At 36.5% G+C, this 24,962-nt stretch overlaps 1 protein-coding gene across 3 annotated transcripts in view; it reads left to right on the forward strand.

The window, feature by feature from the left end:
• PLS3 (plastin 3) overlaps positions 1 to 24,962 on the forward strand; it is a 97,306-nt gene that overhangs the window by 11,557 nt on the left and 60,787 nt on the right. Inside the window, exon 1 of one of the 3 annotated variants that reach the window (XM_036016787.1) lies at positions 19,909 to 20,010. The exons of the other annotated variants lie outside the window; for them this stretch is intronic. The gene's annotated coding sequence lies outside the window, so the exon portion shown is untranslated. Of the gene's footprint in view, positions 1 to 19,908; positions 20,011 to 24,962 lie in introns of those variants that run through there. 3 annotated transcript variants of the gene reach the window in all.

Here is a 24,962-nt window from a genome sequence, read left to right on the forward strand (position 1 = left end):
TGCATTAGTGTCAACTGTACAATATGGTAGTTAGACATTTATATAACTTACAAAGTAATTCTATACATCTTGTACCCACCTGATACCATGTATAGTTGGTGCAATATTATTTACTATATTCCCTAAACTGTATTTTACATCCCCATAACTATTTTGTAACTGCCAATTTGTATTTCTTAATCTCTTCACCTTTTTCTTCCAAGCTACCCATCCCCCTTCCTCTCTGGCAACCATCAGCTTTTTCTCTGCATCTATGAGTTTGCTTCTGTCTTGCTTCTTTGTTTAGTTTGTTTTGTAGAATGCACATACAAATGAAATCATATGGTATGTGTCTTTCTCTAATTTCATTTAGTATAATACCCTCTAGGCCCATTTGTACTGTCTGCCACAAATGGTAAGATTCCATTCTTTTTTATGGCCAAGTAATATTCCATTTTATATATGTATCATTTTATCCATTTGTCTTTCAATTGGAGCATTTTAATCCATTTACACTTAAAGTAATTATTGATAGGCATGTAATTATTGCCATTGTTTTCTGTTTTCTGATTGTTTTTGTCGTTCTCTGTTCCTTTACTATTCTCTTACTCTACTCTTATATGTTGTTTGATTCGCTGTAGTGTTGTTTGGACTCCTTTCTCTTTATTTCTTGTATCATCTCTTGTATATTTTTGGTTTGTGGTTACCATGAGCTTCATATATACCAAGCTATGTTTTTAGCAGTCTATTTTAAGTTGATGGTTGGTTAAGTTTGAACACATTCTATAATCACTACTATTTTTACTCAATTCCTCATATTTTTGTCATTATTTGTTTACTTCTTTTGTGGGTATTTGTATGTATCCCTTAATTTCCTGTTGTAATTACACATTATCATCCTACTTTTGCCTTTTAACCTTTGTACTAGCTTTAGTGTTGGTTGATCCACTACTTTTATTATGTATTTGCCTTTGTCATTGAGAATATTTTTCTTTGAGATACTGTATTTTTTAGACTATAAGATGCACTATTTCCCCCCAAATTTGGGAGGGAAATGGGGGTGTGTCTTATAGTCCGAATGTAGTTTACCTGGCTTGCTGTGGCGGGGGGTGGGGCAGCAGTGGAGCGGGGTCACAGTTTATTAAATATTTTACTACATTTTTTGCTTCAAAATTGTTTTCCTAATTTCCTCCTCGAAACCTAGGTGCATCTTATGGTCTGGTGCGTCTTATAGTCCTAAAAATATGGTATTTTCTTATTCATAATTTTTCCTTCTTAAAGAAGTCCCTTTAACATTTCTTGTAATACTGGTTTGGTGCTGATGACCTCCTTTATTTTTTTCTTCTCTGGGAAGCTCTTTATTTCTCCTTTGATTCTAAATGAGAGCCTTACTGGGTAAAGTAATCTTGGTTGTATATCCTTGCTTTTCATCACTGAGTATTTCATGCCAATCCCTTCTGGTGTGCAGTGTTTCTGTTGAGAAATCAGCTGATATCCTTAAGGGAGTTCCCTTATAGATAACTAACTGTTTTTCTCTTGCTGTTTTTAAGATTATCTGCTATTTTAATGTTGATGTGTCTTGGTGTGGGCTTCTTTGTGTTCATCTTTTTGGGGACTCTCTGTGCTTCCTGTGCTTCTATGTCTATTTCCTTCACCAGGTTAGGGAAGTTTTTCAGTCATTATTTCTTTAAGTAGGTTTTCAGTTCTTTGCTGTCTTCTATACTTTGGACACCCCATGATGCAAATGGTGTTATGCTTGATGTTTTCCTGGAGGTCTCTTAAGCTATTCTCATTAAAAAATTTTTTTGTGTTCCAATTGGGTGTTTTCTTCTACCGTATCTTTCAAATCACTGATTTGATCCTCTCCGTCCTCTAATCTGATGATAGTTCTGTCTAATATATTCTTCATGTCTGAATGGTTCTTTTTTATGGTTTCTATTTTCCTTTTTAAATGTTTCCTATCTCTTTGTTTAAGTTCTTACTGAGACAATTCATTCTTCCCCTAAGTTCATTACACATCTTTATAACCAGTGTTTTGAACTCTGCATCTGGTAGATTGCCTGCCTCCATTTTGTTTAGTTTTTTTCTGGAGTTTTGCCCTGTTCTTTAATTTAGGACATATTTTTTGTTCTCTTATTTTGGCAGTGCCCCTGTGTTTTTTTTCCCATGTATTATGTAGATCTTGGCAGAGTAGCCTTATATAGTAGGTGTCCTGTGGGGCCCAGAGGCACAGTCTCTCTGGCTACCTGAGCCTAGTGCTCCAGGGGTGTCCATTGTATGGGTTGTGTATGCCCTCCTATTGTAGTTTAGCCTTGATTGCTGTTAGCATGTCAGGGGGTCGGATTGATCTTCAGTCTGAGTGGCTGTGAGGGCTGGTCATAAGTTCAGCAGAAAAGCTGTTTTGTGGGTCTACTCCACAGAATGGAATTTGCTTTAGGGGGTGCTCAGGTGCTTGCCTAGGTGACCATTTGAGTGTCTTTTGTGGTGCTAATCAGGTAGTACTCTTGTTGTCTGAAGCCAGCCACCTGGTGTGTTGGTTCTGGGACTTCTTGGGAGAGACTTTGGTGCAGACCAAGATCAGCTGCTGCCTGTGTCCAGCCAGGGCCACCTGATAGAAGCTAGAAAGTGATCTTTGGTTGGTGGCTGCCTGTACAGGGTTCAGAGGCATCTGAGAGTGGTTATGCTGTGAACCAAGGCCAAATGCCACTAGTGCCATGCTTGGGACCTCTTAGCAAGAGGTACAGTGCATGCTTCAGCCAGCTGATGTTTGTTTGGGGTTTGTGGACCTTTGATAGATTTTTAGGAATGTCCGCAGCATGGGCCCAGGCTGGCCCCTTGTGTGGTTTAGCCTTCAAAAGAGGTCCTGGCCACTTGCATAATTGGGTGGGCCTGGGTCTCAGAGATCGCTAAGGCAGGGCAACAGCTGTGTTTATCTGGTTAGTGGAGACAGATTTGGCACCAGCCTGCCCCTATAGGATGTGACAATTCAGTTCCCCCCTGTATGTCCCTGGTGCCCTTAGCTGGAGCTTAGGGCCCGTGTTTGTGAGCAAGTGAGTCTGTGCATGGGCCTTTTAAGAGAATGCGTGGGTCTGTGGCAGCCTTCTGTCTCACCCAGACTGAGTCCCTGATCATTCTCACAGTCAGCTATGGTAGGGATTCCTCTTCCCCAATTGGTGGTCTGAGCTTGGGAACCCAGTGTGGGGCTGGACCCCCTTGCTCTTCAGTGGGGACCTCTGGAGCTGAAATATTTCTCCCAATTCTTAACTGTGACATGTGGGCCAGTGACATGTGGACCAATTCAGAACTGTGATGTTGGACCAGCCCATTTCATTTATCTGCCCCTTCTATAGACTTGATGTGGCTTTGCTTCTTCTTTATATCCTTATTTATAAGGTTCTATTCAAGTGGTTCTCAAGAGTGGTTGTTCTTCACTTTAGTTGTAATTTTGGTGTAGACATGGGGTAAGGTGAGCACAGCATTTACCTACTTTTCCATCTTGACTAGAAGCCTCATTTTTCACCTTTTGAAGCAGTTTTATTGAGATATAATCCACATTCCATACCACCCATGTGAAGTATACAGTTCAGTATATTCCCAGACAGGGGAAGCTATCTCCACAATTGTCAAACATTTTCATCACCTCAGAAAGAAATCCCATACTCTTGAGCTATAACCCTTTCCAGCAGCCCTCCACCTTGTCGGCTCAAAATAACCCCTAATCTACTTTGTCTCTATAGATTTCACAAGTCTGAAGTTTCATATGAATGTACCATATAGTATGTGGTCTGTTGTGTTTGGCTTCTTTCACTTAGCATAATGTTTCAAGGTTCATTCATATTAGAGCATGTATCAGTATTTTATTTCTTTTTATGGTGGAATAATATTCCATTATATGGATATACCATGTTTTCTTATCCATTCACCTGTCGATAGACATTTGGGTTGTTTCTATTTTTTGGCTACTATGGATAATGAAACATGTTAATATTAAATAACTAATCACAAGTCAGCTAATGACTTAGAGGTGGAAGTAACAAGATAACATTTCATTTATCACTACTCTGCTATTAAGGTAAATTTTTGGTTTGACTGACTCAAAGCAATACTGATTTCTGCATCAAAGAATAGCTATTTTTTCTTGTTTCCTGATGCTTATTATCTTCAACTTGTTCCCACTACCTTTGTCCTTACTATTATTGTTACTTGAAAATGGAGAGCCTGTAAAAATTGTATAATCACCTTTTTAAAACTTATTGTATAGTAGATGTTTACAAACTTTCTTGTTTAAACACATTTACTGAACACCAACTCTAAGAAGCAAAGGTAAGCAGTATTAAAGTGCAGAAGTAAATGATAAATACTTTTAAACACAATGGTTTTAGTTTATCTAAAGCAGGGGTGTCCAACCTTTTGGCATCTCTGGGCCACACTGGAAGAAGAGTTGTCTTGGGCCACACATTATCTACACAAACACTAATGAAAACTGATGAGCAAAAAAAAAGTTTTGAGTAAATTTATGATTTTGTGTTGGGCTGCTTTCATAGCCATCCTGGGCCACCTACAGCACGCAGGCCATGGGTTGGGCACCCCTGAAACATTAATGACCACATCTAAAATAGTCATTTTTAAATTTTACTTTTGAAATATGAAGTATACTGGAATATATGAAAAAATTGAAAAGATATAAATGAACATAAAAAAGGACAATAAGCCTCCTGCCCTTGACCCCAGTGCTCCATTTCCCTTCCCAGGAGGTGACCATTAGTACTAGTTTCTTATGTATCCATTCAGAAATGATAGTGAGTACATTTAACACTTGACGTTTTCAGAAGAGTTTAGTGTTTGACATTTAGAACTTGTGGCATTAAGTTTGAAGGAACATTTACTTTTTGAATATAAGAGTGAGGAATTATCAAAGGATGGTGAAAAGAATCACCACACTTTCAAACCACAGCTTTTCTCTCAAGTGGCCTTGGCCCTAGATTCACCTGCATAGCATTAGGTCACATCACTAAGATAAATGAAATAATGTCTAATCTAGCCATTAATGCTTTACAGATGCTGCAACAGAGGTCTAATTGATTTTGAGTTGCCTCAGCACATAGTGGCAGAAGACAGTGCTATAGGACAGGGTCTCCTGATGCCTGATCCATCACTCTTCTCAGCATAAATTTAAACACCACATCCAGGGTTCAACTTTGTTCAACTTTGTTTAATGTCTCTCCTTCCCAGAATTATTTTGTATTAACTGGTGTTTTCTTTCAGATGTTAACAAAATGACAGATGACATGTGATTAAAGTTGACATGAACTATAAAATTCACTTCACCTGTAACTTAAGCAGCTTCCAGCTCTTCTGTAGCTAATGCAAATTCATTAGCATTAGCTTTGCAGTGGTCAGTTATTTTTCTAGGTCATATCTTTAATCCAAAGGACTCCTTATGCTAACAAAGCTACAGTCCTAATTATCAATCTTAAAGTTTCTTATATTGTAATACATCCACAAGATTTTGAAAGCTCTTAATTCTAGTACAGTATATTGAGTATACCTTACATGGTTTGTCACTTTCAATTATTTCTAAACTGGATTTTATCTACCTCATGGAGCCAGTATTTGTATTACTTATCACCAAGAGAAACATCCTTCCCATTTCATTCATTTATTCATTCATTTATTCAAATATTTACTGAGTGCCTACTATAGGCCAGGTACTACTCCAGGCAGTCAGAATTACACCTGTGACTAAAAAAACACAAAAATTATCACCTTATGAAGTTTACATATGACTAGGGGGAAATAGAAAGTAAACAGTGATATAATGTATTGGATGGTAATGGTTGTGGAGAAAATTAAAAACAGGATTGAAGGAATAGGGAGTGAAAAGGAGAGCATTGCCATTTCAAATCATGTGGTCCCAGAAGGTTTCACTGACAGGGAGTTATTTGTGTCAAGATATGAAGGAGATCAGGAAGGGAGCCATGTGAATAACTAAGGAGAAGTATCACTTGAACACGTAAAATCTATTTCTAGTAACAAATACTTAAATTGGATTGCATTGATGGGTTTTAGTCCTGAGATTCTTCATTATATTAGCCTTTTATTTTTGTATTGAACAAGAAGAAATATGTTTTACCCAGATTAAATACTATACTGGAGTCATGGAATGATTGTATAGGCTAAGGATGTTATGTCAGGAGTTATGTCTATAATGTTTGGGAGAGATTAATGGAAGTAATGTTTAAAACAGAATATGGAGTTAATGCAAGTAGATTTTATTCCCTTTTACCTATTAATTTACTTGTAGTATATTCTGTATTTAATTCCAAATTGGATTTTTAATTTAAAGTTTTTACTTTGCAATAATCATAGAGATATTACTTATAAGAAATGACACAGAGATCCTGTGTACTTTTTACCCAGTTTCCCCCAATGGTAACTTTGCAAAATAGTAGTATAATATCAATGTCAAGATATTGATAATATTGATACAGTCAAGATGCAGAAGAGTTCCATCACCACTAGAATCCTTTTTGTTACCCTTTTATAACAACAAACAACTGCTTCCTCCCCCTCCCCATCTTTATATCTGGCAACCACTGGTCTGTTCACCATTTGTATAATTCTGTAAGTTCAAAAATGTTATATAAATGGAGTGATAGAATGTGTAACTTTTTCAGATATTTTTTTTTTTTTTACTCAGCATAAATCTTTGGAGATTCATGTAAGTGGCATATATTAATACCTTGTTCCTTTTTTTAAAGATTTTATTTTTAGAGAAAGGGGAAGGGATGGAGAAAGAGGGAGAGAAATATCAATGTGTGGTTGCCTCTCATGTGGCCCCCCTGGGGACCTGACCTGCAACCCAGGCATGTGCCCTGACTGGGAATTGAACTGGCAACTGTTTGGTTCGAAGCCCGTGCTCAATCCACTGAGTTACACCAGCCAGGGTGCCTTGTTCCTTTTTATTGCTGAGTAATATTCCATGCTATAAATATATCATAGTTTATTTAACCATTTATCCATTGAAGGGTATCTAGGCCATTTCCAGTTTTAGCTATTAAGAATAAAGCTACTATAAACATTTGTATACAGGTGTTTGTGCGAATGTGAGTTTTCATTTCTCTAGGATTAATGCCTGAAGAGTATGATTGCTGGGTTGTATGCAAGTTTCATGTTTAGTTTTCTAAGAAACTGCCCAAATGCTTTTCCACAGTGACTGTACCATTTAATCTCCCGCTAGCAAGGTAGGAGTGGTCCAGTTTTTCCACACTCTTGTCAGCATTTGGTATTCATTCTTTTTTCTTTTACTCATTCTGGTGGGTGTGTATGATATCCCATTTTGGTTTCATTTTGCATATCCAATGCTTAATGATGTTGAATATCTTTTCATATGTTTAATTCCCATCTCTTTATCCTCTTCAGTGAAATGTGTTTTTTTAATATTTTGTCTATTTTCTACTTATTTTTATTGGTTTTAGAGAAAGAGAGGAAGGGGGAGAGAAAGAGACAGAGAGAGAGAGAGATCAATTCGTTGTTCCACTTATTTATGCATTCCTCTGTTGCTTCCTGTATGTGCCCTGACTGCTCGGATTGAACCTGCAACCTTGGAGTATCAAGACAACACTGTAACCAAATGAGCTTCCTGGCCAGGGCTATTTGGCCTATTTTCTAATTGGTTTGTTTATTTTTAATGTTGAATTTTGAGAGGTATTTATATATTCTAGATAATAATCCTTTGTCAGATATGAGGTATACAGCTATTTCCTCCTACTCTGAAGCTTGTCTTTCAGTCCTCTGAACAAGGTCTTTTATAGAGCAAAAATTTGTTTTGATGAGGCCAAAGTAGTATTTCCTTTTATGGATTGTCTTTTTTGGTGTCATATCAAAGACTTCTTCACAAAACCTGGTTCCTGAAGAATTTCTCAAACATTTTTCTAGCCCTAGCGGGGTAGCTCAGTTGGCTACAGCATTGTCCCTGTATGCCAAAGTTGTGGGATTCAGTCCCTCCCTGGTCAGGGCACATACAAGAATCAACCAGTGAATGCATGAATAAGTGGAACAACAAATTGATGTTTCTCTCTCTGTCTCTCTCAAATCAATAAAAAGTGAACAATAAAAAAATAACAAAATTTTCTAAAGTTGTATGGTGTTATGTTTCACATTTAGGTACGTGACCTAATTTTGAGTTTATTTGTATGTAAAGGTATGAGGTTTAGGTCAGAGTTAATTTTTTTCTTAATGGTTGTCCAATTACTCCAGCACCATTCCTCCATTAATGTGCTTTCACATCCTTGTCTAAAAGCAGTTGAGCATATTTGTGTAGGTCTACTTCTGGCTTCTGTGATCTGTTCCATTGTTCTGTGCCTATTGCTCTGCCAATACCACATTGTCTTGATTGCTGTAGTTACAAGTGAGGGATTCCACTCGCTTTATTTTTCAATATATTTTACCTGTTCGAGGACCTGTTGTTTTCCACATAAAATTTTTGGAATAAACTGGTCTATGATTAGAAAAAACTGTGCTGGGATGTTGATAGGAATTGTATTATTAAATTAGAATTTTAAGATTGTATATATAATATTAAGTTAAAATGGTAAATTCCATTAAGGGAGACACTTTAATTTCTTCTATAATTTCATGGTAGGTCTTATTTTCTAAAGTCTTGCCTAAATCATAAATATATGATTTTTAAATCACTGAATAAGTATCAAGTGGTTGTTTCTCGTCAGATATAACTTGGATGTCTTCTTTTAATGGCCAAAATGGAAGCATTTCCCTCCAAAGGATGGCACATTCTTGATTTAGGTATATAACTTTCAACTTCTAAATTATTGATCTGTTTCTGAATTTAAAAAATTTTAAAGGGTTATATCTAACAAATTTTTAAGACCACCCATTAGATCTCTATTTACAAGATTCCTAAACTTATTGTTGTGCCTTAATGACAGTATGGTTTATTTCTTCTGTTGCCTCAAACAGATGCATTTCCTCAAATAGCAAAATATAACATGCCACTAGCATTGGGATTTAGGGTATTGGAGTTTGAGATGCAGTTGTTGTTGATGAATAGTAAATAAAAGTTTTAACATTAAAAATGTTTATTCTCATGCTTTGATTATACAAAATAACATTTTTAAATTACAAACATCTTAATTTAAAACAGACTCTTGGAAACTAACTATAAGTGTAAAAAAAATGAAAAAGTAAAAAGAACTATTTAATAACTGTTAAGGCACCCCCCAAAAAAAACCCTTTGGGGTTTTTCCTATTGTTTTTATTATAAATTGGCTTTTATTACTTTAATAAAGTACAAAGTGCAGCAAAAGTAGATTTACAGTTGTTCATATGGAAAATAATATAATTAGTAAATAATACAAGAATAAATTGTTTTGCACACTCACAACTGTCAACCTACTTTTGTCGCACCCTGTATATCAGTGGCAGCCTATAACATGAATATGGTATTAAGTATCTAGACTTAGAAAGCAGGAATTTAAAAAAAATCACAGTCCAGTTATACTACATTAAATACAGTTTGCAGAATTACTTCCCAATAATGAAAACTTATAACCTGTGGTTCATAGTTCAAGTGTAATAATTACAGTGAAATCAACTGTCACTAATATCAGCGATTTGTTATTCTGAAAATGATTTAAAAAATAAACATCCCTGCCTGGTGTTGAGCATGGACCTGCAAACCAAAGGGTCGTGCCACAAACAAGGCATGTGCCCTGACTGGGTTCAGTTCCCAGTCAGGGCACATGCCTGGGTTCTGGGCCAGATCTCCAGTAGAGGACATGCAAGAGGCAACCACACATTGCTGTTTCTCTCTCTCTCTTCCTCTCTTCCCCCTCTCTAAAAATAAATAAATAAAATCTGTAAAAAATAAACAAACAAAAAACAACAAACAAAATATCAGGGATTTGTTTCTTCTCCAGCTACTCCTAACTTTGTTTAGGTAATAGTCACAGCTACAGAAAATGTACAGCTATATATCCTGTGATTGAAAACAGTGTAACTTAAGGGAGAAAGCAGTACAGGGGTTAGTAAAGTAGGTTTACAGTTGTTCATGTGGAAAATAATACAATAATAAATAATAATACAAGAATAAAAGCCCTGGCTGGCGTAGCTCAGTGGATTGAGCACGGACTGGGAACCAAAGTGTCCCAGGTTCGATTCCCAGCCAGGGTACATGCCTGGGTTGCAGGCCATAACCTCCAGCAACCGTACATTGATGTTTCTCTCTCTCTCTGTCTATCTCCCTCCCTTCCTCTCTAAAAATAAACAAATAAAATCTTAAAAAAAAAGAAAGTGAAAAGATAACCTGCAAAATGGAAGAAAATATTTAAAAAAAATAAACTTTCCCATTCTCACAGCTGTAAACTTACTTTTGCCCACCCCTGTATAATGGTACTCATCATAAGCGTGTATCTCAATTTGTTTCTTCACATACGAGTTATCTGTACTTTTATATTTATTTGATCTAATAAATGGCTTTTGCTTCTTTTTCCCCAAGCGTTGTTTAAATATACAATATTATTTTACTTTATTTTTATTGTTGACACTATTGTCCCCAATTTCTCCCAACTTTGCCAGCCTCCACCCAGCCCTTACTCCCCCTACCCCCTCATTATCACCACACTGTTGTCTGTGTCTATGGGTTATGCATATATGTTCTTTGGCTAATGTGTTCACCTTCTTTCACCCAGTCCCCTCTCTCTTCTCCCCTCTGACAGCTATTAGTATGTTCCATTGGCTTATTTCACTTTGCATAATAGTCTCCAGTTCCATCCATGCTGTCACAAAGGGTAAAATTTCCTTATTTTTATGGCTGAGAAGTATTCCATTGTGTAAATGTGTACCAAAGCTTTTTTAACCACTCATCTACTGATGGGCACTTGGGCTGCTTCCAAATCTTGGGTATTGTAAATAATGTTACTCTGAAGATAGGAGTGCATGTATTCTTTTGAATTGGTGTTTCAAGATTTTTAGAATATATTCACATAAGGAGGATCACTGGGTCGAAAGTCAGTTCCATTTTTAATTTTTTGAGTAAACTCCATCCTGTTTTCCACAGTGGCTTTACCAGTCTGCATTCCCACCAACAATGCACTGGGGTTTCCTTTTCTCCACATCCTCGCCAACACTAATTGTTTGTTAATGAGAGACCTTTAAAAGCTCATTTTCTGAAGCAGTAAAATCTTAGAGCCAGTGAGCTAAGGATGACCTACCCCATCAAAAGAACCATGCTAATGGCTTTATGCAGTTTTTGAGATAATATGGTACCAGGAAGAGGGATAAACTGGGAAAGGTAAGGGTAACTTCTTACCTTACTTGCGCGGATGACTTTTGGCTAACAATATGATTTTTAGTAAGTGAAGGCCACAAAAGCCATTTGATTTGAGGTGGAATTAATTATACTGTGGCTTTATTAGCTATACAGTACCCTCCCCATTTGTAGTTTTATTTTTTGTGGTTTCAGTTACCCACTGTCAGTTGAAATATGAAAATATTAAATGGAAAATTCTATAAATAAATAATTCATAAGTGTTAAATTTGCACCATTCTGAGTAACATAATGAAATCTGTCACCATCCACTCGAATCCACCAGGGGATGTGCATCATCCCTTTGTCCATCATACCCACGCAGGATATGCTCCCCACCTGCTAGTCACTTATCATACCAACTATCTCAGGATTATTACAGTGCTTGGGTTCAAGTAACCCTTATACTTAGTAGCCTAACACTATGTCACAATACCTCTGTCATTCACATCACTTCATCTCATCACATAGGCATCACATTATGTTACCACGTGGGCATTGTTGTTTGAATAGAAAGGGGATATGGTACTACATTATTTCTGCTGTCAGTCTTAAGGAGAAATGTTCAGGATTCTGTGTTGGGCCAAACTTAACAATGACCATTATGTGTTGTTGTTGAATTAAACTATCTCTTGAGATTAGATTTTTTTTAAATTAAGCTAATAACACCTTAATGCAACATAACTAAAGATGTTAACATAACCAGAGAAGAATGGGTAAAAGTAGAAAACAGTGCAATTGTTGAATTATTCCTGGCAAAGGAACCCTAAACTATGTAAAGGTAGTGACTGTTTACTTATCTAAAAAGCAATTCCAAAAGTATTCACATACACAAATTTCGGTTTTTCAGCTAGAACTTCAACTTCAAGTGGAGCTGTTCCTGATACGCTCCCAATAAAACAGTATTATTTTATGTTGTGCTTTGAAAGTGTATATATATGCTTGCAAGAATTACATGGAAGAATGAAACTAACAAAGTACTTGATGTTTCTTAAAGTGAATATTGACAATCTTAAAGACATTTTATTGAACAATGAGGCAACAAATTTTCTCTGAGAACATGTTGCCACAATCACAGTGGTGGAAAATATTTCACATGCAAACATATGTGAATGTCTTCATGAATGTGTTTAACACTTTGAAGTGATGGCAACATCTGGTAACAAGTGGAAGTCAGTGTCTTATAAACTGTGGCTTCATGTTACCACTTCATTTGAATTAGTCGTTTAAAGGGATTTTTATGTCTTCCTAAAAACTGACAAGGTTAATTTTGGACTAGGGCAGGCAGGCAGGAAATGCTAAAATGACTTTCTTTTGAAGGTTTGGCTATTCCTTATGAGGTCAAAAAGTAGTCACTTTAAAGTTTAGAAAGGTAAGGTAGTGATGTCTTGACAACTGCTATTTTCCCCTCTTTTCTGTGTAGCAAATTTGATGGAACAATTCAAAGTTCTTTGTACTTTCCACCCCACTTCTTTTCGCAGAAATGCTTTTATTTTCTCAAAGTGAAGGATTTTTGAAAATCATTTTAACTGAAAAATATTATGGATTTGGTGTCACTGGGAAGATATAACATCTCATTTTTTTTGGCCACATAAGCTCTCAGAAATTACCCTATTTTGTAGAGTTATCCAGTGGGACAAGAGTAGATGCCGTTTATGTTTATTTTATTTGCATTAAAAGGGCTAAATGTTTGCACTTGATTATGTAATAAACCACTGTAGCAAACAACGAGTTTAGTTCCTTTAGGAGGCAACATCATTACCATGAATTCATTTAACAAATACTGAGTGTCTACCCTGTGCCAAGCACTCTTCTAAATGCTTGAGATAGATTGCTGAAGACAAATCACTGCCTTTGTAGAACGTAATAAATATAAATAGTAAGACAGAGCAATGTAAAATAATTTAATGCTATCATTCTGCTTTTAATGACCTTCACTGAATGAGTTTTGAGAACTGTTACACATTTTATCTGAAGTCTGAATAGGAAAACATTGACAATTTGTTTGGAATATATGGCAGTAAGCTGAAGCTGATAATTAATTTGATTTTTTAAAAATGTTATGTTTTGATTACAGTTTGACTTTCTGATTCTCAGTCTTATTTTTTTTAATTATCAGTGATCAGAGTTATAATTAGACCTTTTAAGTAACTGAGGAATGTTATGAGACTAATTTGTGGCTTTATTCTTTAGATGGGCTTAATTTGGGGAGAAGATGATGGTAAAAGGATGTAGTAGCCCTGGAAATTGGTATTAAAGTATGGCATATGTAAACTTCGTCTTCTGTCATATGAAGAATTATACAATACTTAATGCATTTAATGTGTAGTGTGGAAAATGAATGTACTGCTCAGTTATTTTTGCCTGTATGAATAGTACAAGAGCTGACTCAAAGGAGATGACAGGATGGTTCCTGTTCTGAAGTGAAATAAGATGATGGGTTGTGGTGAAAAATGATGTGATCATGCCCGTATTTGCTCATATCTCTAATTTGTTTCTTTTTATAGAGGAAAACCAAAGACAGTCTCATTTCTTATTTATTGTTTCCTTTTTGTATTTTCTCTTTTTTCTTTATTTTCTTGTCATGCCATTTTTTCTTTTTCTCTTAAAATTGCATTGTAATGCTTTGTAATTTAGTTGGTTCAAGCCGTGCTTTGCAATAATATTAGTATCCCTTAGGATGGGCATTGTGGAGGCATTATACCCATGTTAGAGAATTGATTACATATATGGAAACATACTCTGAGCACCTTGGGTGTGAAACCTTTATGTTTCCTGATGCCATCTAATACAATGCCTTTTACAGAGTGAACTATAGTCACCACAGGTGTCTTTTTTAAAAATATATTTTACCAATTATATTATTACAGTTGTCCAATCCCCCCCTCCCATTCTCCTTCCCCCCTCCCTGTTTAGTTCATGTGCATGGGCCATACATACAAGTTCTTTGACTTCTACATTTCCCATACTGTTTTTAACCTCCCCCTGTCTATTTTCTACCTACCATCGATGCTACTTACTTTTTGTACCTTCTTCCCCTCTCTCCTCCTCCCACTCCACCACTGATAACCCTCCATATGATCTCCATTTCTGTGGTTCTGTCCCTGTTCTAGTTGTTTGCTTAGTTTGTTTTTGTTTTTAGGTTCAGTTGTTAATAGCTGTGAGTTTGTAGTCATTTTACTGTTTATATTTTTATCTTATTTTCTTAGATAAGTTCCTTTAACATTTCATATAATAAGGGCTGGGTAATGATGAACTCCTTTAACTTGACCTTATCTGGGAAGCACTTTATCTGCCCTTCCATTCTAAATGGTAGCTTTGCTGGATAGCGTAATCTTGGATGTGGGGCCTTGCCTTTCATGATTTTGAATACTTCTTTGCAGCTCCTTCTTGCCTCCAAGGTTTCTTTTGATAAATCAGCTGATAGTCTAATGGGAACTCCTTTGCAGGTAACTCTCTTTCTCTTGCTGCTTTTAAGATTCTCTCCTTATCTTTAATCTTGGCTAATGTAATTATGATATGCCTTGATATGTGCTTCCTTGGGTCCAACTTCTTTGGGACTCTGAGCTTTCTGGGCTTCCTGAAAGCCTGTTTCCTTTACCAGGTTGGGGAAGTTCTCCTTCATTATTTTTTCAGGTAAGTTTTCAATTTCTTGCTCTTCCTCTTCTCCTTCTGGCACCCCTGTGATTTGTGTGTTGGAACATTTAAAGATGTCCTGGAGGTTCCTAAGCCTCTCCTCATTTTTTTGAATTCTAGTTTCTTCATTCTTTTCTGTTTTTCCTTCTGTTACAAATTGTTTCTTTGAGTCCCAGTTTCCTTCCTCTTAACTGTTGGTTCCCTGTACATTTTCCTTTATTTCACTTTTCATATCCTTCATTTTTTCCTCTAAGTTGAGACCAAATTCAACCAATTCTGTGAACATCCTGATTTCCAGTGTTTCAAACTGTGCATCTGATAGGTTGGCTATCTCTTCATTGCTTAGTTGTATTTTTTCTGGAGCTTTGATCTGTTCTTTCATTTAGGCCTTTTTTTTTTTTTTGTCTCAGCATGCCTGTTATGTAGTAAGGGGCAAAGCCTTAGGTGTTCATTAGGGTGGAGCAACACACGTTGGTGCATTGTGATGCTTTGCGTGGGTTAGGAGTCTGAGAGGGAACAGTGCCTCTTGCTCTGCGCTCTGCCAGCTTTCAGTCACTTCCTCCACTACCCACAAGCAAATGGGCTCTTCTGGTGCCGATTCCTGGGTGTGTGGGCTTATGTACATTTTGGGCCCTGTGGGTCTCTCCAAGGAACTCTTCTGTGAGGCTGGGAGTTTCTCCCATTGCCGCCTCAACCCCCATAGGTGTTTTCAGTCAGAAGCTTTGAGGCTTTATTTCCCCATTCTGGAACTGTGGGTTGTGTGGTCTATGTTGCTCCTCAGTTGTTCCTCCTGATTTATCAGCGTGTGAATGTGAGACTGCCCGGTCTGTAAGCCACCACCTTGCCTGCTTGGCTAGCCGCTGCCTGTGGCTAGTCCTCTCCACCTGGCTGTCCATCTCCTTCCCTCCTATCGGTCTCAATGAATGTATCTTCTTTAAGTGCTTGGTTGTTGGACTTCCATACAGTTTGATTTTCTGACAATTCTGGTTGTTTTTTTGTTTTTAAATGTGTTGTTGTCCTTCTTTTTAGTTGTGCGAGGAGACACAGCATGTCTACCTATGCCTCCATCTTGGCCAAAGGTCCACAGGTGTCTTTTAAATAGGTTCCTTGCCTTATGTGTAGGTCAGTTGATAATTTGGACAAGGCTTATAATTTAATATGTAATAAGGCATCCTATTCTAAAATGTTGACAGAGTTCATTACTTTGTTACACAAATACAGAGCTAATGGGGACATATTGGGGACACAGCCCTTGGAATATTAAAATTTGGATATTTTGTGGCTTTTCCCCACACCCAGTATGTAAAAGATGATTACATAAACCAGGTCTACTTGATTATTAATGCTGACACATCAATGCAACAGGAAGTTTCTGTACTTAATACTGTTTCTACTATAAATTTCCTGAACTTTCCAGTATAGTTCAAAATTATACTAGTAATTTCCTGCATGTTAATTTGGTACCTGTTTTATGTTAGATCTCTTTGCTTCAATTTTTTGCTCACTTTGGGTGTTATCTATTAGGTTTTTTTTGTTTTTGTTTTTTGTTGGTTTTTTTTTTTTTTTTGCTTTCTAAATTAGGAAGATGGTTAAAAACCTGTTTCATTAAAGGAAAATAGATGTTATTGAGGTATGTCCTTAAGCCCAGTAAGAGAGGCCTCCACTGTGCTTTTCGCATATGGGAAGACTATACCTGGTACTGGATGTGGTGGAGAGCATGACATTTGAATGAGAGTTGGAAGAGACATTAAAAATACTGTATCTGGATCTTGGTTCTAACTGTATATTACACTGATATGTCTATGAAACTCATGCAGCATAGGTTGTATCTCTTTCCTTTCCACCCTGAGGGCCATGTGTGTCCACAGGTGCATGTGTGTGAACTTTTAACTTCATAGATTTGTTTGGGGAGAGAGAGAGATTGAGAGATTGAGAGCCTTATCTCTACAGATAAAACATAGGTTTGTTTCCGTAAGATTTCCTTGGCATTCATCATGATGAATTTGAAATAAGGTGTAAAAGTTGTTTTCATTTTGTGGCCTATTTATAAAACTGTGAAATGTATTACACAACCCTTGCCATCATCTTCTGTTCCAAAACCAATTTTCATTTCCCATAGTAAAAATTCAAATTCTGTTAATATACATACATGCACATACACAAACACTCCTCCTCCCACCCACCCCACACAGCACATGTTACCTCAGATGATGAGTGAAACATTTAGAAGGTTACAAAATGGTCCAAAGATTAAAACTGGTTGAACTATTGATGTGATAGGACAATCTTTTAGGAAATGTTGTAATGGTTAATAAGGTGAAGCTATGCATTTCCAAAGGGGTATACATTCCTAGAAAAATTTGACCACAATGTTTTTAGTTTAAATGAATTCTGTAATAATATAGTGAATAGATTTTAAAATCAGTGACTTAGTATTGATAGGTTTCACTATGATCAAAGATGAACCTTAGAGTTCAGAAGGCTAGAAAGCATATACATTCCAGATGAATAAGAAAGGGAAAGTCAAGGAAGCCATTTCTAGGTAGCCTTATCATTGAGGAAGTTAATAGCACTTGAGACAGACCCATCTAAGTGGTTTGAAGTGACAAGTGTGGCTGAAGAAAAAGTAAGGCTGGAAACATCCACTGTCTCTGATCTAGCTAATGCTGATACTGTCTTCTTAATTGAGGCAGTTGCCTGTGCCCCAATTTTCTCTGTAAATTGCATGATAATACATACATGTATATCCTTCTGGGTAGCTCAAGTGCTTGAGAGTTACTTGCTATCTCAAATATTCCCTGATAGGCAGAAGTCAGATAGTACTATGCTTATTTTGCAAATGGTGAAATTGAGACTTGGGAAAGTTGAACAGGCTTCATGCAGTGAGTGAGTCAGCAACAAAGATATGGGAAAACATGTCCTCTGGCTCCTGCCACTATATTCCTTCTGTTCTGGATTGTGTTGCCTTTTGATGTTTTATGGGGTTTTTCTGATTGATGAAATAAGTTAAAGTTATTCTACTAAGGAGATAAAATGTAATCCAGTGTCTGTTAATAGTGGTTAGTGATGAGGACATGAGAACACTCTGCCTCCTTAACGTGGACTACCAGATACTTTTCACAAGTGGATGCAGTGTGAGCCATCTCCTTATTCTGGGAAATTCAGTATATTATGATAAAATGTTTCACTGTTTCTTTTATATTATTTATAAAGGACTGGAGTAGCTATTATCTCACTTTCATTCCTAACAGGCAGATAGAGCAGATGATGTTATGCCTGTTGTATCCCAGGTACATTATAAAAGTGGCTGCCACTTACTGAGCACCTTGCTGGAGCCAGATCCTCTTCTATACTTATATTGTCTCATTTAATCATGATAGCAATCTTATAAAGTATATGGAATTAACTCCACATTTATAGATATAAACATGAAGCTCAGAGAAGCTAAGTAATTTGTTCAAGGTCACACAGACTTCAAATTGGTCCGCCTCATAAGACTCTGATGCTCCCATTGCACTCCATTTCTTTCCAAATGATTTTTTTTTTCAGTATTAAACATGGTCTTCTGTGCTGGCTGGTATAGCTCAGTGGATTGAGTGTGGGCTGCAAACCAAAGTGTCGCAGGTTCTATTCCCTGTCAGGGTACATGCCTGGGTTGCAGGCCATGACCCCCAGCAACCGCACACTGATGTTTCTCTCTCTCTCTCTTTCTCCCTCCATTCCCTCTATAAAAATAAATAAAAATAAAATCTTAAAAAAACATGGTCTTCTGAGACTAGTGTGTCATTCCTGTTGATTTTCTATTCTATCCCATAAAGGGCACTCCCCACAAACCAGTTAGTTAATTTAATAATTCACTCATTAGAATTGCTATGCCAGTTAATAAGACAATTTCAATAATAACAGTAGTGATCACCTTGGCTGGTGTGGCTCAGTGGATTGAGCACTGACCTGTGAACCAAAGGGTCACTGGTTCAATTCCCAGTCAGGGCACATGCCTCGATTTTGGGCCAGGTCCCCAGTAGGGGGCACATGAGAGGCAATCACACATTGATGTATCTCTCCCTCTCTTTCTCCTTGCCTTCCCCTCTGTCTGAAAATAAATAAATAAAATCTTTAAAAAAATAATAGCAGTGATCACATATAAAATGCTTACTTTGTGACAGGCTATAATCTAAATTTTGAACAGACATTAAATCACTTAAGCATCACAACAATGTACAAAGTAGTTTACTATCATGTGAAGTAGTTACTGTTGTTCCTGGATGTGAAAACAGTCACAAGAGCTTAAGAAACTTGGCTAAGAACACGCACAGCTAGAAAATTGTCAAACCAGGATTGCACCCAATCTGGCTCTAGAGCCCTTAACTGCTCTGCAGTCTTGCCTCTCAGTAGAAAATTCAGTTGAAGTATTGGTTTAGTTCCTATATGTGACACTGGCAGAAAATAGAGTTTCTACACTTAACAGCTTACATTTCAACAGAATACAGGTGCAGCAGATACTTGCAATAAGTCTGCAACACCTAGCTTACAGAGGGTAAATGTTGTGTGAAAGTATGAATGAGTTTAAATCAAAATGAATACTAGAGAACATAAGCGGTCTGAGAGTTAGCTCTCCTGAGTAATGTACTAGTGACTTGGCACTGGGGAGAGGCTGGTTCCATCCATGTCTTCTAAAATAAGCAGGTTACTTGGCTAATGTTCAAACTCTAAATAGGTATGTGGGTTGTAGCTATTTGACCTGACCAACTTTAAATTCCCTGGTGTTTTTGCAAGGTTTCAGTGGTGCTGGAATGAAAAAAAATAACTTTTCCCTAAATGTTGTGAAGATAGAATACATTAACACTTGGCAAACACACTGTGAGGCAGGCAGGCCGGAAGGGAATTCATAAGTGTTATATCATTCTTTTGTCAGGGTGTTCTCTTTTTCTAGCAGGAAGTGTTATGACTTGCTCTCTGAAGTTGCAATTGTAAGAAGAATGTTGGGTTTCCAGATTGGCATTCTGAGCGTGGGAGATTCTGTCTATTAGTGCTGCAAGAAACAGGTTTGCTCTGGTCTTTGCAGAAGGGTAACTATTTTACTCTTATTTTGTTAGGCTCTAACTTTTAGGTTACTGAATATTTAAGCAGAAATTTACTTCAAAGGTAGTTAAACATTTAGAGACACTTTATTTATTATAGTAGAACCCAATTTAAGATAAATTTTTGAAGTTTAGATCTAACCTGTACTCTATATATTCTGTCTTTTCTTTATTTGGAAGACCATTTTAGGAACTTTGTACTTTTTAAAAATTGGTTTTGAAATCTTAATTATATAGCCATATGTATCAAGTTACATGATCAAAGGTTTAAATAACAGAAACTATTACTCTATATTTTGTGCAGGGGAGGTTGGTGGGGTAGGATTGGGTAGAATTTCAAATGCCTTTGATCCCTGTTAAATGGTTTTTCTATATTCTGTGAAATAGAAGATGAGGTAGTTGTCATTATAACATGTCTTGATTAAATTGGTATTCTACTTTTACAAAATGACCTATGACAAACCATTGTCCTAATATTTAATATACTGTACAAAATAAATGAAAACCATTGGTGATGAGATTTTAGTAGTATTATTTTATAACATAGTGGTGATTAGTGATTTTGATGCTCACAAAATCACATGGTAGTCCTATAAGTTTTATTCCTCCATGTTTTAATATAGCTAGTTTTATAAATCCCAACTCTGAGTTAAGGATAACATCCCAGAGTGGTTGCACTTAGTACACCTGTATGAAGTAAAAAGTGAAGTATGAAACAAAGAATCTAGTTTCCAGTTAACAAGTACTATATTTGAGAACCATATAAGCAGGATATGTAACACTGTGGAGCATACTTTCAGTGACTTTCAAATAAGTCACTCAACCTAGCTCAAAGTCTAAGCTGAAATTGTATCTCTACTGATTTCTGAGTTGTACATCATAATACTTAGTTTGAGTTGAAGCATGTAAACTAGTCTGATCTTGCCTTGTGGGGTGTGTATGTGTATATAGGTAGCTATTAGCTTCAGTGTTAATTTTCTAAGGCAAGGAGAATGGAAATACTGTCAGGTGTGAAGATTAATTTTGTTAGCAGCAGTTACATTTTTCATAAAATATTCTCATATTTTTGTAACATGTCAAGGTTTACTTACAAAATATGGAAGGGACTAGACGTTTCAAAAAGGAGAGTGCACTATTTTAATCCAAGCACTTAATACACCTTAGCTTTGTAAAGAAGGGGGAAGGGATGGTATTATTTTGTTGTCTTTGGGTTTGATATAGTACTCTTTATTACCAGCAAAGGGGCTTTTAGAATGTAATCAAGATGTACATTAAATATCTACAAAATTCTTGTCTGGCAAGAATTTAAAGAATGTCGTCAATCTGATTAAATTGAATTGAATGTTTCTATTATTGGAAAAGTTATTAACTTATTTTTAAATAGCCTTTGCTTTAAGATCTTATCTTTTTAAATGAAGTACAAAAAAAAAAAGGAAACTTTACTTAAAATGGAGGTATTGGATATTCTTCCAGGAAATGACACAGACTTAGGTTCCGTTTGGGATTTCAGTGACTCACAGGTGCTTGGGAAAAAAAAAAAAAAGATCAACTAGAATCTAGCTTATGATAGATTCTAGACTAGAATACATGTATTTCTAGAAAATGAAATCCTGGGGTCTCTGGGGTTTGCATTAAAATACTTCAAGATGGAGAAGAGGGAGGAAGGGAGGAGAAAACAAGAGAAGGAACAGGAAGGAGTGGAGATGAAACAGTTGTGGGAAATTCCTGATAAATGCAGATCCTGGATGGTGGGTTTGTGGGCATTTGGTGTACTATTTTCTCTTACCTTTTTATATATTGAAAATTTTTATAATAAAAATTGAAGTATAGCTTTAGTTTGAAGCAATTTACATTTATTTGTAAATGTTACTTTTATCTTTAAATTGTAGGTTTGTCAAAACGTAATTTGTACGTGATGTGTATTGTAAAGGTGAGACGTGCTGTTTGATTGCCAAAATTGTTGCACATAAAATATATTTCTGAAAACAATCTTTCCATTTGACTTTCAGCTACATTCAAAGGACTGGTTGCAAACATCTTGAAGAGTTTTGTAGTATCTTGAAGTATTAATCAAGAGTAGATAGTTAAAGCATACTAACAGGTCAACTGTATGTGAAGAATGTGGGAACATTATAATCTCTTGACTATTTTGTTCACAGCTTTCTCTAATAGAGTACACATTTTTAAAACTACATGGACAACTGTTTAGCCTGCATTATGTTTAAGTTAGCTTTCTCTACTTGGCTCCATAATGGTTTATTCAACAAACATTTCATAGATGCTTATTGTGAGCCAAGATACAAGGTCAAATAAGGTACCAACCCTGTTTTCAAGGAGCTCACAGACTAGTGGGGGAGATAGAGAAGTAGATGGTCTTCATGCACTGAAAGGGGCTATAGGTATTGGGGAAAGGGAGTTAGTGGTTAGCAACTGTGACTTTATGGTGCATCTCCTTGTAAACAATACAAACAAAATTTGAGGTGACTTAGTTGTAGATATGAGAGAGGTAGAAAGAGGACTAACATAGCTTGATTTAACTCTATACAGTCCCCTACACATGACTTTGCAAATAACAGCCATCTATGCTCCCATGCCCTTCTTACAATAATGACCCTTCATACTTCTCTTACGCGTCCTCTGAGGTTGTTAGAGCAGCATACATGCCGGAGATAGCAATCTCTTCTTCACATTAAATAGTAAGCTAGTGTTTAAGTCTCCTTAAAGTTCTTGGATGACCCCAGGGCAAAATTACAGTTATATTGGCTGCAACTTGTGATTGGACAAAGGGCAGTGTTAGCCTTCACTCAAGCATAGCGCCTTCCAATGTTTATTTCTCAATTGAATGAGAATTTGAAATATATTTTATCATGGAAATAGTACCTAAGGATTTTCAAGTCACTTCACAAATGTCTGTCAAAGGGCATGTTAACTTGAAATGTTACGTTTTGGTGTTTGTATTATTTTAATCTAAATTAATTGTAGAAGAAGCATTGTGTTACATATATCCAGATTTATGTTCTGTCAGCCACTTGCTTTATTCTTTTTTAAAAAGATTTTATGTATCTACGTATTTTTGGAGAGAGGGAAACAAATGTTGATGCACAATAGAAACATCCATCGGTTGCCTCATGCACTCACCTATCTGGGGACCTGGCCCAAAACCTAGGCAATGTGGCCTGACCATGAATCAACCTGGTGACCTTTTGGCTTGAGAGACAATGCTCAACCCACTGAGCAACACCAAGCAGGGCCAGTTGCTTTATTTTTTTTAGTCATGAATACTGTATAACCTAATATATATTAACAGTGCCTCCTGGGAAAATACTGGTAGTTTATTTCAGAGTGTCTAGCAGTGACCCCTGTTTAGTTTTACCAATTTACAGCTGAAATGTCAAGTAGAATTACCAGATCTAGGCTTGAAAAAAAACCTTGCTAAGTAAAATATACTGTACATGTTGAATATTGATTTCATAGAGGTTTGCTGTCCACAATGAGTACAATAAGCAATTTTTAATAATGCTTAGGTAATAAAGTAATAAACAGTAAAATCCTTTACCACTCCTTCCCTCTGCTGTAACCTTTCCTAAACTTTCAGGACAAAGAACCTCTGACACATGTGAAGGCATTTAGAGTTTGACTCACTTTTTTCAACTTGAAGAGTAACAAATCATTAAATTGAGAAAGATACATAACTAATCACTAAAAAGCTATGAGTACCATAGTGATGGTTTATGCATGAAAAAAATGCTAAATTAAAAAGTAAATCACATAGATACCTTAGTGTTTGGTTATGTTTATACTAAGTTATTAGCACTGATACAATGGGAGTGGTTATTCATGGTACTTAGCATGTAAGAGTCTGAAATGAAGCAATATTAAATACAGTGAAGCAGAAGCATGTCATACATAGGAATGAATGCGCCAAGAGAAGGGAAGCATTTGTTTCCTAATTTTTAAGAAGTATGGCCTGTTTTATTGTCAGTACTCATTTAACACCAGTGTTTTTTCCTCTCTTTTTTATTGTTGTTCAAGTACAGTTGTCTCCATTTTCCCCCCCACCAGTCACCTCCACCCCAGATATCCCATCCTCCCACTCTCAATCCTACCCACCTTTGGCTTTGTTGTTGTGTTCTTTATACATGTTCCTGACAACCCTCTCTCCTTCTCTCCCCGTTACTGTCAGTTTGTTCTTTATTTCACTGTCTCTGGTTATATTTTGCTTGCTTTTTTTTATTGATTAGGTTCCACTTAAAGGTGAGATCATATGGTATTTTTCTTCCATGGCTTTGCTTATTTCACTTAGCAAAATGATCTCCAGATTCATCCATGCTGTTGTAAAGGGTAGGAGTTCCTTCTTTCTTTCTGTTACATAGTATTCCATTGTGTAAATGTACCATAGGTTTTTGATCCATTCATTTACTGATGGGCACTTAGATTGCCTCCAGCAATTGGCTATTGTAAATTGTGCTGCTGTGAACATTGGGGTGCATAAGTTCTTTTGCATTCATGTTTCAGGATTCTTAGGGTATAATCCCAGCAGTGGAATTGCTGGGTCAAAAGGGAGTTCCACTTTTAGTTTTCTGAGAAAATTCCATACTATTTTCCACAGTAGCTGCACCAGTCTGCCTTCCCACCAACAGTGCACTAGGGTTCCCTTTTCTCCACAAACTCGCCAGCACTTGTTTGTTGATTGGCTTATGATGGGCATTCTCAGTGGTGTGAAGTGGTATCTCATTGTGGTTTTCTTTTTTTTTTAATTTTTATTTCAATCATTGTTCAAGTACAGTTTTCTCCCCGCTACTCCCATTCCAGCCCATCCACCCAGAATTTTTTTTGCATGTAGCTGTCCAGTTCTCCCAACACCATTTGTTGAAGAGGCTATTTTTATTCCATTTTATGTTGCTGCTTCATTTGTCAAATATTAATTGACCGTAGAGGCT

The sequence above is a fragment of the Phyllostomus discolor genome, chromosome X (assembly GCF_004126475.2).
Source record: "Phyllostomus discolor isolate MPI-MPIP mPhyDis1 chromosome X, mPhyDis1.pri.v3, whole genome shotgun sequence".
Taxonomy (NCBI): Eukaryota; Metazoa; Chordata; class Mammalia; order Chiroptera; family Phyllostomidae; genus Phyllostomus; species Phyllostomus discolor.